The 17,136-nt window shown below is 38.3% G+C and overlaps 1 pseudogene; it reads right to left on the reverse strand.

The window, feature by feature from the left end:
* Positions 1-9,623: 9,623 nt before the first annotated feature.
* LOC117635304 overlaps positions 9,624-17,136 on the reverse strand; it is a 29,707-nt pseudogene continuing 22,194 nt past the window's right edge.

A 17,136-nucleotide genomic window follows, 5' to 3' on the forward strand; every position in this document is an offset into this window, starting at 1 on the left:
GTGTTTACTTTGATTTTCTCGTCACGTGATTTGACAGATTATACAAATTACAAAGTCACACTAACTTTCCCTTGAGGATTAAATTATTGCGAATTATGATTTTCCTTTTCTCGCCACATGATTTTGATTTGGACTCATCACGTTTGTCTTTTTTTTTTTAATTTTTTGCGAAAATCACGTTAGTGGTGAATAAGTATCCCAGACTTTTTAGCTATAAAGAAAAAACAATTTAACTTGACCTTGACCAAACTACCCTGATTCTGGAATTCTCTAAGTTTGACTTTAGCATTTAGGCTAAAATATAAGAAAAATTAGTGTACATAGACCATATAGTTTAGTGTTTGCCAAAAAAAAAAAAAAGAGAGAGAGCATATTTTAGTGATTAAAAAAAATTTAATAATTAAGATATTATAAATTAAGTATTTTGGTTTTGTTGTAAAATGGGTGAAGCCCACATAGCAAATTAACATTCAAGTTCAACACATGCTCTAACATTCAAGTTGAACACAAAATCAAACCACACACCCACTAAATCAAACCACACACCCATCAAACCAAACCACATACCTACCAAACCAAATCACACACCCACCAAACCAAGCCATTTGCTTTGCCTATAAATAGGCATTATATTTGCTTGTAATAAAAAGATGAGATGAGAGAAAATGAAGAGAAGAAAGAAAGAGGGTGAGTGTGTGAAGAGAAGGAGAGCAAAGAGAAATTCTCCTAGAGAGAAAATTAGGTGAGCATACATATTGTAAACACTAGAGTTGTAGTCATATTATGTTATGAATGAAAGGTTACTGTTGCTGCTTTCCGAGGACGTAGGCATAGCCGAACCTCGTTAAATACTGTGTCTCATCTACTTTACGTGCAGCTTAATATTTGCACATATTCCAGTTCGTTTTATAACACGTTATCAGCACGAGAAGCTCTCAGGTATAATTTTTGTGCTGCACTATTATCTATACTACTAACCATTATGTTGATGTAAGGAAGAAAAGTAGTTGAGAAGTTATGGTCTGCTAGAGAGATATATGAGCAAACCAACTGTAAGGATAAGCTCTATGCCTCTTATTTTTTCTATTATTTTATTATTTCTCTATATTTTTAGTGGTGGTTTTTATCCCCACATTTATTTTATTTATTGTATGGTGTAGGTTTATTACCCATACAACAATATCTATTTAAAAGGGTGGTGCGGGTTTATCGTCCACGCCTTTACTTTTATTTAAATGTATGGAGCAGAATTAGTGCCCATACAAGCACGTTTACTTTATCGCAAATTTACTTTTACTTAAAGTATGATGTGGAATTAACCCTCATACTTTATGAATTTACTTTACCACACATTTAATTTTATTTAAGGTATGGTGTGGGATTAACGTCCATACAGCAAGCAATTTAATTTATGAATTTACTTCACCGCACATTTAATTTTATTTAAGGTATGGTGCGGGATTAACGTCCATACAGCAAGCAATTTAATTTATGAATTTATTTTACCGCACATTTACATTTATTTAAAGTATGGTGCGGGTTTATCGTCCATACCAGTAATTTATTTACCAGTAATTTATTTTATAGATTAATTGTGTTGTATGATGAGTTTTTACAGTATGCAGATCAGGACCAGAAGTTCCTTGATCCTCATCATACAATTACATCAGGACTTGAAGATCCTTGATGATAATATTGATATGAGAGCTGTCAATCTCTTTGGTACTATACTTGTAAATAAGAGATCGGACTTGAAGATCCTTGATCCCTGACATGTAAATAAGGACCTAGAGTTCCTTGATGATGTAACAGTACCGTATTGATTAAAAGTGCCGTACACATGAATATTAAATGTACTGGCAAATGTACTGCACATATGAATAGATATGTATTCATGACTTGATGAATAGTACTATTTACATGAATAGTGACGTATGCATAAATATTAACCATTTTGGATAAACCGTCACTATATACAAAAGGGAACCTGCAGTTCCTTACACTCATGGACGAGCAATTAAAGGAGATGCCAGAAGTTCCTCAAAATATGGACAATTATGTAGGACTTGCAATCCCGAAAATATGTACAGCAAATTGTAAAAATGTCCATACCATGAGAATATGTGATTTTGGCCCGAAGTTCAAAATCTAACAGATTGTGGTACGCCACACATTTCTTTGGCATAAGAAGATGATGAATTTAATAAAGTTCGATTTTGTTATAATCGACGACACCTCAAGGAAGACTATATTTTGTGAATTCCGGTTGTTAAAAATACACCGCGAAATGGATAATATCAGTATAAACCTCAAATAATGAATTGAGGCTCCCCACATATTTTGTTATATTTGGGCTGGAAGCCCATGGACCCAAATATATGAAAGATCTTGAACTTGAAATTGTGGGTATATAGTAGTTAATTCTCTTCACTACTATATTGTGATATTAGCGTGGCTTTTACTCAATCCATATTTCATGTCCATTTGAAAAGGACGAATAAATTCTGAGTTTGTGTTTAACCTAGACCAAAAGTTCTGGGCTCACATGCATGGAAATATGTAATTTGAGAGATTTGATGTGGTTATTTGAACCTATAAGGCACAAGGTTCCAAACCGTCATTTTGAAAAGACGTAAAAACCACATGTGCAAGTTTAAGAATGTGCGCAATTATTATAACAGGAAAGGAACATATAACAGATAGATTTTTCCACCTGCAATGAAGGTGCAGGCCCTGTAAAATCTATAAAATTACATTATGTTCTGGAAGCCTCTGAAGGAAGAGGACGACACCTCTTAAGCTTAGCCATGAGTCTCTCGTGGTCTCCCAAAATTCTTTCATTGGAGACCTGCAGCATGTCTAGCCTTCTCAGTGTATCAACGGAGTACGAACTCACCAGTTTCAACAAGGAATTATTCTCTCCTTTAAGTTTCTCAACCTCCTGTTGAGACTCATGAAGCATTCTTTGAAGAGACGAATTTTCAGTTGTTAGCTTCTGAACCTCGTTTGCTCTAACACGCAAACGATCAGCCATGTTAGAAACAGAAGCAGCACTCTGAATGCTAGAAGCCATTGAGTCATTAATAGCCTCTTCCTCAGACCTCCCTGTCAACAGCATTTCATCCATTGGAGTAATGAAATTCCTAGCTACTATGACAGCAGTAGCATCATTCATCATCACAGAATCATTAACTGTGAGATGACGACTTTGGGATACAAAGGATGGACGCCAAACTTTGGCGTCACTGGTTGTTGTGGGAGAATCATTTAAATTGAAATCATTTGGGCAGGAAGAAGAGGAAGCCATTTTAAGAAGGTTTCGAAGAAAGTTTTACAAAACTAAAGTTTCAGAAAATGAAGGAAGTTGAGTTGAAACGCAGTTGCTCAATTAAGTTTTGCAAAGGCAATATCTATAGACGAAAATGTGGCAACTTTTCAGGATTCCAATATCTTCTCGAATCCCCACATTATCTTTTTCTTTCGCAAGAGTCCAAAACTTCACGTGGCCTCTAATAATGCCTGTCGGCACTTTCGGCATTTTCAAGAATTATTTTCGTCAAAGCCGATCTTGCTTTACGGATTTCACGGAGCTACTTTTTCAAAAGTATCCCGAGAATCTCGCAATTTTCCTATGGTTAATTTGAAATTCACCAGTTCTACCTATTCATTATATTTGTGTATAAATGTGTTACTAAAAGAAATTTATTTGCAGAAGATATCCAGTTTTTTCCATACCTAGTGATGCGATATCTACTTGTTTTTCTTATCAGTAAGCACTCAATATGCCCGAGAAGCAAGACTATCTCTGATCATCCATTCAGGAAGCAAGACTATCCCTGATCACGTTTCCGCTACATCAGGGAACTGTGAAGGCGACCTTATGCTCTAATCTCCTGAGGTCCTTCTAGACTAGGAGAAATGAGAGCTTGTTGTCTGCTCCCACCAGCTTCCTTCCTTGATTGCTTACCTTACCTTGCAATCAATATCACAAATTTTGTATCTTTTCTTTCTTTTTATAACTCTCTGTTCATAAGGGATTTTATTTCTTTAGGATGAACATCCGAAGAAAGAATCCATGCAGTGATCCTAACTCTGAGGGTTATTTGTTTTTGACAGAGAGAAGAATTGTGATTTTTGCTCTTGCAGGATATAACAAGATCATCAAGCGATACTTTATATTTACTGGGCCGATACGAGCTTGAATGATACTTGAGAAAAGTTTCTCCTACCTAAGGATGTAAGCAATACTTGTGTTATTTTATGCTTATATACTTATTTGATATTTTATCTTGAAAAGTAACCAAATGGGGAGATAAGTCCGTTCCAAAAAGAATGGCTTGTATGTAGGGGTGGGCACTCAAACCGGCAAACCGTAAATTCGAGCCGAACCACACCGAACCAAACCGGAAAAAAACCGAGTTGACCAAAAAGTCAAAAACTGGTCAAAAACCGAACCGGAGCGGTTTGGACCAATTTCGGATCCGGTTCCATGTCTTCAAAAATCGAACCGAGCCGAACCAAACCGGTGAAACTAAAAAAATATATAATTTCAATATATATTTATATTTAATGCTATATTTTTAATTTCACTAAAAAAAAACTTAATATTTATCCAAGTTCAATGTCAAAATATCTCTCTTTTCTCACTTTAATATTTATTTTTTATATGAAATTGAATAATTTGTTAATTTTCAAGTAAAAAAATAATATTTCAGTTGAAAATTGTATTACAAAATAATTTTAAAAAATAATTTTTATAATCCGGTTCAAAACCGAACCGGAACCGGAATCGGTTCAAACCGAACTGGACAGTTTTTGAATTTTTTTAATTAAAATCGAACCGAACCAAACCGCATGAATAGTACCGGATCGGTTCTAATTTGAGGCAAAAACTGGTCCAAACCGAACCGTGCCCACCCCTACTTGTATGTATCCATGAATTATTAATGCAAATTTTACAGATTGCAAGTTGGATACATTGATAATACACTGCACAGATTAAAGTCTCATAAGAAAAAAATATGGGTATAGCAGTGATCAATATGATGCACGCCTGTTGCGTAGCAAATGATGTGGATTGAAGTCCCGAAAGGACAATCCTTTGACGTGTCAATATTGATATTGTGCACGCCTAATGCGTAGCAAATTGTATGGGTTAAAGTCCCAGAAATTAATTGACATGTATGTATTAATCTGTGGCATGCCTGCAGCATGACAGATATATGGGTTCTAAATGTTCCAACTCCCTAAATGGAGATTATCCACGCCCTACTATAAAATAATGCTCCATTGGAGGTTATAATCCACATTCTCACATAATAAAAGCCCCCTGCAGTGGCTTGGGTACCCAAAAGCAAATAAATGCTTATAATTGATGTATGCGCATGCACATGAGAATGGTGGGATCATGAATTGATGAATGACAAATTTTGATTTTGGAGTAGCTACTCAAATCATCAATGGGCTGTGTTGATTGGAACCACGTTCAATTATTAAATGTTGACAATATCATTAGCCAAAATGGTATGAGGCAATTCCATTATAGATGAGAATGAACGTGAAAGAACAAACCCACAGTACGAACCTCAAAATTTGTTAATACTGAAAGTTATACTTGGGTGTTCGGAATAGAAGGAAATATACCTACTTTGTATGACACAATGTTTTTGGCATAAATAAGGACTGTTGGGTTTTCTCCATATTTATAGATTCAATTGTGCCCCTTTATTGCACATTTACGGAGACCAACATGTTATCTTTAAGGGTTATTAAATGCACGAGCATATTGCCAGAAGCGATTCCCTAAAGATGTATAAATAGCTGGGTTAAAGCTATATAATGTGTCATAAAGTTTAATCCCTTTAAACAAAATCCTTGAAAGGATTAAAATTGCATGAAGCAAGTCCCTGAATGACATGTGCCTGAAGCACAAAATCTGTACTCAATGTTAATGTACATAAATTGCCTCAGTGAGTATATTGATTATAATGTGTTTGCAACACATTAAAGCTTCTCAAGAGTTCCAGAAATATTTGTCTCGACTTAAAGATCGAGTATTATGCCAACGAGATTCTTGCTTATACTAAGAAAGTATTGAAGCATTTTTATGAGGATTATCCGTTGGACACTTTAAAGATTTTCCGGAAGTATATTGGACCGAACATCATATTTTCCAGATAAGGCTCAACTCCATCACCATCATTTTGGGATGATGTGAGGTATATTTGATGCTATTCCCGCATAACACCATGTACGGGCATATTCTTTCAAGTGAACTTACAAGTAGCCCAAGTTTTGCTGGAAACGCGGACTCTGAAAAATTTTATGATTTACATAGAGATAGCTCACTGGAAATATATTTACTTACTCAACTACGAGAATTATTAATGGCTACATCCTCCACTCACTCCGAAAGATTCTCACTCCAAAAGATAGTCATGAAGACATCAGGGGGAGATATTAATCAGGGGGAGCATCCAGAAGTATGCTATACAGATTGTTATACTCTTCTTTCTTCCTTCCATCAGTTTTCTACCTCACTAGGTTTTCTCCAAGCAAGGTTTTAATGAGGCAACCAATCTAGGGACATGTGGTCTCCAAGGGGGAGTGTTGTAAAATGGGTGAAGCCCACATAGCAAACTAACATTCGAGTTCAACACATGCTCTAACATTCAAGTTGAACACAAAATCAAACCACACACCCACCAAATCAAACCACACACCCATCAAACCAAACCACATACCTACCAAACCAAATCACACACCCACCAAACCAAGCCATTTGCTTTGCCTATAAATAGGCATTATATTTGCTTGTAATAAAAAGATGAAATGAGAGAAGATGAAGAGAAGAAAGAAAGAGGGTGAGTGTGTGAAGAGAAAGAGAGCAAAGAGAAATTCTCCTAGAGAGAAAATTAGGTGAGCATACATATTGTAAACACTAGAGTTGTAGCCATATTATGTTATGAATGAAAGGTTACTGTTGCTGCTCTCCGAGGACGTAGGCATAGCCGAACCTCGTTAAATGCTGTGTCTCATCTACTTTACGCGCAGCTCAATATTTGCACATATTCCAGTTCGTTTTATAACAGGTTTTGGATTTGGTGAATGGGTTTTGAATTTTGTTTTATAATGGGACAACAATGTGGCCCAAATTGGATGGAGCTATTTAAATTCATAGGGGAAAAGACTGTTTTGCCCCTCTTGATTTAAGAGGTTTCTCTCAAAATAAAATTATTTGAGGGAATCCTCAATAGATGGGGACTGTATATATATATACTAGCCTCTTAGCATATGCTCACGCATGTGCCAATTAGTTTTTTTTAATTTTATTTTATAGAATTAAAAAAGAAATAATGCTACTCTTACCACATTTATATACCACATTCCCATACTACATTATGTAGAAGATGAGGTGGACAACCACATCAATTAAAATTATTTAATATTTTCTTCTCTTTTATGATTTATTAACACTTTAAAAAAAATTGCTAATTAAACTTTCTTTATTAAAATACACTTTATTAATTTAATTGATGTGGCATATGATATGGACATGCCTCATCATATGGTATAGAAATGTGGGATAAAAATGTGGTAAGTGTAGCATTACTCTTAAAAAAATATAATGGGTAGTTGTGTTCCATAAAAATAGAACCCATTACCTGATTTTGTTTTTATTTTAGAAAAAATTAATATGAAAAAGTGTGAATTTACCATATTATCCTCATTAATAATTTTAATTCTTGATGTTTGCATTAACCAAGGGCATTTTATGGTATGAAGATGTGAAAAATAGATGGTTTGGATCATTGATTTTTTTGTTTTTGTTTTTTGTATGGGACCCTAAAGGTTGTCCTTTAAATTTATTTGAGGAAACCTTCAATAGAAGGGGACTGTATATAGGGTCCTTCTTCGTTACGGAGTCCACAATGCGGATTGGTTACGAATATCTATTTTTGACCATAAGATGATATCAACTTTCAACGCTTCATTTCTTATTTCTTTCTTTCACCGAGTTCAATCTTCTCTCTCTCTCTCTCTCTCTCTCTCTCTCTCTCTCTCTCTCTCTCTCTCCCCTCCTTCTTTTTAGTTCTTTCTTCCGTTTTCTTTCCTTTCCTTCTCTCTTCTCTCTTTGTTTCCTGCGTTTATCCCTTTATCTCTCAGACAAATCATGTTAGTAGCCATGTCATGGAGTAAATCAATTTTGTTGGATGAAAACATTCGAAAGTTTCAAGGAAAAAAAAGCTGCAAAGTGATTGTAAGGAGAAGTTACGGGAACCGAAATTCCAAGGAGCATCATAGGATTAAATCATCAGTAATGGGTGTTATAGACTATAGCAGAGAAAATCAAGGAAAGAAAAAACTTGTTGTCTTTCTTTATTTCATTTTGTGAGTTCTAATCCAAAATGCTCATCTAAATAAATATAATCCATTTTGTTTGGGCTTAAATTCTACACGCCAACCCAATTGACTATTGACCCATATCAAAAACAGGAGTTTGGGCTTTGTTTTGTTAAATCAAAAGTCAGCCCAGACCTTTGCAAACTAATTTGCAAGGAATAAATTTACAGATTAAAGATTAATTGCCATTAATGGTGATTTAATTTGGACAAATCAGTTTCTAATTGGTTTTAAAACTAAAGCCCAGCTTCTAATCTCTCCAAAGGCTCAAAATTTGATCATCGCCGTTGATCACAATTTCAGAAATCCAGTCAGCATATTTTGAAAAATCTCTCTCCACAAAGCCCACGTGACTCTAAAGTCAAGGTGTCAACAGGGTAGAGGAAGTGATGGGGAGTTGGTAGAAGGGTTAATTGGAAAACCACTCCCCATAACCATTTAATGCCACAAAAGGAGGGCCAAGTTTCCTTCCTATGCTCGTGAGGGCTTTGCATCAGAGCAAGTTGGGTTTACAAAAGATTTGCAAGAGATAGGAGAGTTGGTTGTGAAAAGATTAAAATTAAGCATCATGGAAACTGACTGTTGATGGGTTTTCTTGTCAGACTAATTACTCCCCTTTTTTGCGTTGGAACAGAAAATCCTCTCAATAAATATGTCTTCCAGATATTAAGGAATATGATGAAAGAGAATAAATATGAAAGGAGGTGAACATGATGAAAGACAACCAAAAATTCAATCAAAACAAAAATTCTCAAGTTATATCAACAAACTCAAACATATCATACAATCTCAAAAGCCTTTAGACTCTAAAGCAACCAAGCTCTTTGATTTATAAAAGACATCTAGTGTCTGACAGAACAAGCAGAACTCAGGTTTCTGACTTCAGTTCAACTTAAATAAGCAATTCACAAAGAAAACGAGATTTCTCTCGTTACAAATTTGGTTCAGCATATGCCAATCAAGCAGAATTCAGGTTTTTCATAATAAGAAAACCTCAACAAATTTACAAAGATACCTTGATATCTGAGAATCATCAGAACATATCACAAGTGATCCACAATTAAGCAAAATAGGAAGCTCTAGTGCTCCCATAACTTTAATCTCACTACTTTATTTTTCTACGCTTGCTTTTATTCATTGTTTTAGTTAATTATCAATCGAATCTTATCATCAATTGTTCAAATAAAGTCTTGGGTTAATCACAATCGGTACTTAGTAAATTAAATCACTCTTTGTAGGAACGACACTTCACTCATCACTGTATTACTTGTGCGAATTGTGCGCTTGCAATAAATTTCACAACAGTAGCCATCATCTGGGATGTCATTTTCGATGGAAGAGTCATCTATATTTTTGAAAGCCAAGCAGATCGTTCTCAAGGCTTCAGAAGCAAAAGAATTAATGACATCCGTGATATTCTTTACCTGTTCTAGGGAGAGAATAACACATTCCTAGTACTATTTCTGATGCACCTTTGCAAAAGGCTCGTTTCCCACCATGAGGATGAGCTACAAGCACAGACATTTTCTTCCTCACAGAATTGAAAGGTTCAACCTTAAGAATATTAACCTCTCCGCGGACGGCATCAAAATCGCCACCCAAAAGTAAACCAAATTCTAATAATGCCGACTCTGTTGGTGTCCCCAAAATGGAGGTCCTTCCATCTTCCTTAATAACCTCAGAGCTTGTATTTTGGAATATAACCTGTAAAAGGATGCTTGATGCTCCAGATATTTCTGAACTCAATATTTCTTTACTCTCATTACCTTTTACATCTAAAGGTTTTTCACATATCCATATCTTGTTAACTACCATGTGGTTTGTGGTTAATGTCCCTGTTTTATCTGTGCAAATGCAACTAGTAGAACCCATTGTCTCACATGCTGAGAGATGCCTTACGAGTGCCCTATCATCCATTAATTTTTTCATAGCAAAAGCAAGGCTCAGCGTCACTGCTAATGGTAATCCTTCGGGAACTGCAACAACAATTATAGTTAACGCAATAGCAAAGTAGTTTAATAGGATAACTGCATCGGTTGAAGACCAATCAGTGATCTCGTTGTTAAGTATTTTTTTCCACCAAAAATCTTACTGCCAGTACCAAAAATGTCAACACAACAAAAGTCAGACCAATTTTACCAATAATTGTAGCAACACCATTCAGCTTCAACTGCAGTGGGGTCTCATCTTCTCCTCGTTCACTCGAGTTTCCATCAATTTTCCCCATTCGGTTCTCATACCAACTGTTGTCACTAGCATTATACCTGACCCATCCTGCACTTTAGTTCCTGAAAGTAAAAAAGGCTTCTCTGCATATATATTCACCGGTTCACTCTCACCTGAGCCTGACAAGCTTGACTTGACTCATCAATCAGCAAAATGTATCACCTGAAAAGCATCATATGAAAAGTCCATCACCTGGAACTTGGTCCCCAATTGACAAACGGACAATATCTACAAGAACCAAGTCATAAATGGAAACTTTTTGTCTTTTCTTATCCCTAGTGACCTGAACAAAATCTTTTCTTCTCCCTGTCCAAATCCTTGAATTGCAATGACTGTCCGTAGTCACTAATGACAGTAACCATAACCACCAAAACTATACTAATTAAAATTCCCACACCATCGTACATGCCTTTTGGCCACCCCTCAGTGGCAATTCCAACTCCTATTGAAACCACAGCGCATACCATAAGGATAATTAATGTTAAGTCTTGTAGGGCTTCCCATACAAGCACGAAAAAGGTTCGGGGAGGTTACTCTGTATAGCGGTTTAAGCCATAAACATTTTGCCTGATTGATATGTTACTATCCTTGACACCTTCATCTAGCGAGACTGAGACTTCCTTAAAATCCCATCAATTTCACCGTGCATTTTCAAGGCCTTCATATCATGGTCACGTGTGATAGATGTTTATATCGGAAATAAACGGCCTATGACCACCGAACACGTGGACAGGATTGATATTTATCACAGAAATCCTTCGGCATGTGGCCTGTCGAAGCCATACATTTTGACTCTTTTGCGACAGGACACGTGTCATGCTCACAATCCGCTCCTACAGTCCCACATCGGAAATATGAGCATAGTGCACGCCTCCCAAAGCCTATATTAGACGACCCCTATCCTCAAAAGGAGGAGAGAGACAAACCTACGGTATACTGCCACTTGACCTGTCATCTAATCTTACTAAAACCATGCTTACTTAAGCATTGGAGAGCCTTCGGCCGGTATCGCACCGGTACCCCAAGGTCTTACAGAACGTGTCCTTTTGCAGGTACTTGCTCTTCCGAAGGCAGATACCTTCCGAAGACATAATATCACTAAGTTGGGCGAAACACGTGCCGAACCACTTTTTCGCATCAACAATAGATGCAACTTCATCTGGGTGAATGCTGAAACCAGCGGTTCTGGCATCTTCAGCTTGTATTCATCCTGTCCTGGCTTTTCATTGGATCGATCACCAACACCAGCTTCATAAGATCACATAACACAGAGAGAGAAGGAATGAATACATGAAATCAGCACACACATAATGAACTTTTACTTGACCTATAAACTTAAAGATGATACCATCAATAAACTGCAGTGCTGCTTTTTGAACGTAAAGAGCAACTCGAATCTTTTCCTGGTAAAAACAAAGAAAACTGATGACAATCGTAGTCCCCCAGAACTATTGTAAGAGTAAAAGTTCACAAGTAAAGTCTTCAACTGAAAATAACAGAGTAACCACCGGCTATATTCAAACATATATAGCTTGCAACTACATTGTGCATTTGCACGCATATATGCAGTTGTTTCTCTTGTACAGTCCTCAAATAAGATTTTTAACGAAGTACATGCTAAAATATGAAAACTATGAGAGAATATTTGTTTGTGGGAATTTTCTGTGTATTCTTCTCCTTGTAGGAGGTCATATTTATAATACAACAAAACCTGAATGGGCAAGTAAATAATAAATTCCTAAATCCATTTACAGTAGGAAATCAGAATTAAAGTAAATCAATTATAATTATAATAGGAATTCTTGGTGTGTAAGGAAAGTAAGTCAATATCCACAAGTCACCAACACTCCCCCTCACGTTGTGCATAGATGTCGCCAATGCCCAACTGATCCAGTGAATTGTGGAATGCTTTACTGGAAATTGCCTTTGTCAAAATATCCGCCAATTGATCCTCGGATTTCACAAAAGGAAACTGAAACACTTTAGCCTCAAGCTTTTGTTTGATGAAGTGTCGATCCACCTCAACATGTTTAGTACGATCATGTTGAACCGGATTCTGTGCAATGGCTATAGCAGCCTTGTTGTCACAAAAGAGATTCATTGTGGATGTAGGTTTATACCCAAGTTCAGTAAGCAACTTTCTTAACCAAAGAAGTTCACAAATCCCTTTAGTCATGCCTCTGAACTCGGCTTCTGCACTGGATAAAGCTACTACATTCTGTTTCTTGCTCCTCCATGTCACCAAATTACCTCCCACGAATGTGAAGTAACCCGATGTGGATTTTCTATCTGTTACATTACCTGCCCAATCTGCATCTGAATAACCATCAATATTTAGATGACCATGCTTTGAGAACATAAGTCCTTTTCCAGGTGCAGACTTCAAATATCTAAGTATCCGAAGAACTGCATTCATGTGGTCTTCACTTGGAGAGTGCATAAATTGACTGACAACGCTCACCGCATAAGCAATGTCTGGTCGAGTATGTGACAAATAGATCAATCTTCCCACTAACCTTTGGTATCTTTCTTTGTTAGTTGGAACTTGATCCGGATATTCTCCAAGATGATGATTCTGAACAATAGGAGTGTCCGCAGGTTTGCAATCTAGCATTCCTATGTCCGTCAACAAGTCCAAGACATATTTCCTTTGAGATAGAAATATGCCTTGCTGCGATCGAGCCACCTCAATTCCCAAGAAATACTTGAGTCCACCTAGATCCTTCATCTCAAACTCAGTAGCCAAATAGTCTTGTAGCTGTGATATTTCCTGTTTATCATTCCCAGTAATAATCATATCATCAACATAGATTATTAATGCTGTTACCTTCCCTTTCCGATGTTTCAAGAACAGAGTATGATCTGAGTTGCACTGTTTGAAACCATTGTTCTTCATTGCCATGGTGAACCGTCCAAACCATGCACGTGGTGACTGTTTCAATCCATACAATGCTTTTCTTAACCTGCAAACTATTCCAGTCTGAGTAGTATTATATCCAGGAGGAATGTCCATGTACACCTCCTCCGTGAGTTCGCCATGTAGAAAAGCATTCTTTACATCAAACTGGTGTAGTGGCCAATCCAAATTAGCTGCAAGGGACAATAAGACTCTGACGGTGTTTAACTTTGCAACTGGTGCAAAAGTTTCTTCATAGTCTATACCATAGGTCTGTGTGTACCCTTTTGCCACAAGTCTTGCCTTGTATCGCTCGATAGATCCATCTGCATTATGTTTTATAGTAAACACCCATCTACATCCGATAGTCTTTTTTCCTCGTGGTATAGTCTCCAATGTCCAAGTCTGATTTTTCTCAAGAGCTTTCATCTCCTCTTTTATAGCTTGGACCCACTTAGGATCTTTCAATGCTTCAGAGACCTTGGTTGGAATATGGATAGCAGACAACTGATGCACAAAAGCCTTGAGTGGTTCAGACAGCTTCTCAGTGGATACATGATTTGCAATTGGATACTTGGATGTCTTGCCAATATCAGGTGAATAACGGTTTGGTGGCTTCCCACGATTTTGCCTGAAAGGTAATTGATATCCAATAGTTTTATCCTCTAAATGCACAAGTCTAGTAGGAGTATTTACCTCAAAGATATTCTCAGGAGATTGGTCCGTTGGTACTGTTGAATGAGAGGGGGGTCTTCATCTTGTTGTTCTGAGTTGTCTGTAAGAGTATGACTCGAATCAAAAACATCTTCGCAAGGGTTAGGCGATCGATCGTTGTTTGGCAAAGAGCATTCGCACGTGCTAGACTCGGGACGATCGATTGTTATTGTTTCTTGGCCGAGAGCAATCTTCGTGCATAGATGAATATCCTCATGTTCCAAGCTGCTCCAATTGAGCTCTTCACTCGGTATCTCCCCCTGAAGAGTAGAATTGGATGCTGGGTCATAGAAGAACATATCTGATTCTAGAAAGGTGACATCCAAAGTGACATAGGTTCGCCGGGTAGGAGGGTGATAACATCGGTAGCCTTTCTGATGAGTGGCATAACCCAAAAAAACACAACGAAGCGCACATGGATCAAGTTTGCTTCGTTGATTTTTGTGGAGATGAACGAAGGCCACACAGCCAAAAATGCGAGGGGTAAGCACCAAAACAGAGGGCAGAGGCCCGTGTTGCGCGAGCACTTGTAATGGAGTTTTGAAGTTCAAGACCCCAGATGGCATGCGGTTGATAAGGTGGACAACAGTGACGACAGCATCATCCCAGTGATGACGAGGAACATGGCCATCAATGAGAAGAGCACGGGCTGTTTCAAGGAGATGACGATTCTTCCGTTCGGCAACACCATTTTGTTGTGGTGTCTGGGGGCAAGTTGTCTCATGAATAATGTCATGTGTCTGGAAGTAAGTCTGAAAATCATGATTAACAAATTCTCCACCGTTGTCAGAGCGAAGAATCTGTATTCGAGCATTGAACTGTGTTTCCATCTGTTTGTGAAAGGATTGGAACAGGGAAAACACTTCATTCTTATTTTTCATCAAATAAAGCCATGTCATCCGTGTACAATCATTTATGAATGTGACAAACCAACGAATACCGGAATGAGTAGAAATAGGTGAGGGTCCCCAAACATGAGAATGAATTAAAGCAAAAGGAATAGTACTTTTATTCATACTTAAAGGATAGGATGCTCTATGACTCTTGGCTAGAATGCAAGTGTCACATTTAAAATCTGAGTCCTTAAATACAGAAAACAATTCGGGCAATAAGTGTCTCATATAACCAAAAGATGGATGCCCCAAACGTCGGTGCCAGAGCCAAATTTGTTGGTGCTTGTCATCAGACGGATGCTTTACACTATTGGCACGTCCCATACTGAAGTCATCCACATAGTACAGCCCCCCTCTTTTAGTACCACGCCCAATGATCTCCTTGGTGAGAATATCCTGTAGTAAACAAAAATTGGGATAAATTAGTGCACAATAATTTAGTTGTTCAGTGGCCTGACTTACAGACATTAATTTATTGGACAAAGATGGAACAAGTAGAGTATTAGAAAGGGACAGAGAAGGTGAAAGGGCAACAGTGCCGGCCCCTATCACAGGATAGGTAACTCCATTTGCATTGGCAATACTTGTGCGGCGGGGTGTAGTGGTGTGCAAAAAATCATTCGGATCAAAGGTCATATGATCAGTGGCGCCAGAATCAATTATCCAACCAGTAGTATCTCGTAGATCAGAAGTATGAAATGCATAACCACAGTTACCTGAGACATCCGGAAGCGCGGGACTATCAGGAGGATCTACCTGCGGGAACAAGGCTAATGGGGGTTCGGTAGAGACAAGAGCAACACGGCCGGAATTACTAGCAGTTTCTTTGAGCTTGCGAGCGCGGAGGTTCTCCCACCAATCAGGATAACCATTTAGCTTAAAACAGGTGTCACGGGTATGTTTGAGGTTGCCACAGTGCGTGCAACCACTTCCATCAGTCGGAGCCTTGGGATGGGAAGGTGGGATGGTTTTAGGAAGTGGCGCACCAGCAGCAGTAGCATATGACTGGATCTGAAGGTGGGCCGCAGTAGAGGAATTATGGGGCTGTCCGGCACGAGTAGGGGGACCTGATCGAGGCGTACTCTTGGCCGCTAAGCCAGCACCAGTGGCTCGATCGGATGAACCCATCATCACTGCTTGTCGAACATCTTCACGGCGAACATAGGCATAAGCTTGGTCAACAGTAGGGAATGGAGTCATGTGAAGAACATCACTTCGGGCCTTATCAAGACGATCATCAAGGCCATCCAAAAATATGTAAACTCGATCTTCCTGCAGAATATCATTATAGCGCTTGATATCACTTTCATACTCCATCATATTTGGACGACGAAAATCAATTTCTCTCCATAAGCTTTGGAGAGTATTGTAATAGGTTTCAATGGAGCCACCAGCTTGTCGCATACGAGAGACTCGTCGTTTCAGATCATAAACCTGAGAGGTGTCAGTGCCATCATAGTAAGTTGTGGCAATTGCATCCCACACCGCTTTTGCCGTCGAAAATCGAATGAAATTGCCAATCAAGCTCTGCTCCAGAGAATTGATGAGCCATCCCTTCACAATAGAGTTCTCGGTGCGCCAGCGAGGAAACGTTGGAGCGGTCGAAGGAGGTTGTGGAAGATCGCCATTAATATATCCCAATTTGTCTTTGCCGGAGATATACAACTCTACAACTTGGGACCATAGGGCATAGTTGGTGCCATCCAACTTTATGCCAATCTGTGCAGCGGAAGCTTCATAGGTAATTGTCGTCGGAATCGTTGTCTGATTCGGGTTCAAGGTTGTCGTCTGATTCGAGGTCGGGGTTGTCGTCTGAGTCGAGGTCGGGGTCGTCTTGGTAGGATCCTGATTTAGGATCAATTTCGAGGTCTGAGTCTGCATCTGCATTAGTTGAGCCACCTGGGCACTCAACTCGGCTATGGTTGGTTGAGAAGGAGAGGAGGAAGCAGTGGTGCTACCGCCATGAGGATTAGAAGAGTCATCCTCCCCCATGGTGGCGGCTAG

Source organism: Prunus dulcis, chromosome 7 (assembly GCF_902201215.1).
Source record: "Prunus dulcis chromosome 7, ALMONDv2, whole genome shotgun sequence".
NCBI classification, from domain to species: domain Eukaryota; kingdom Viridiplantae; phylum Streptophyta; class Magnoliopsida; order Rosales; family Rosaceae; genus Prunus; species Prunus dulcis.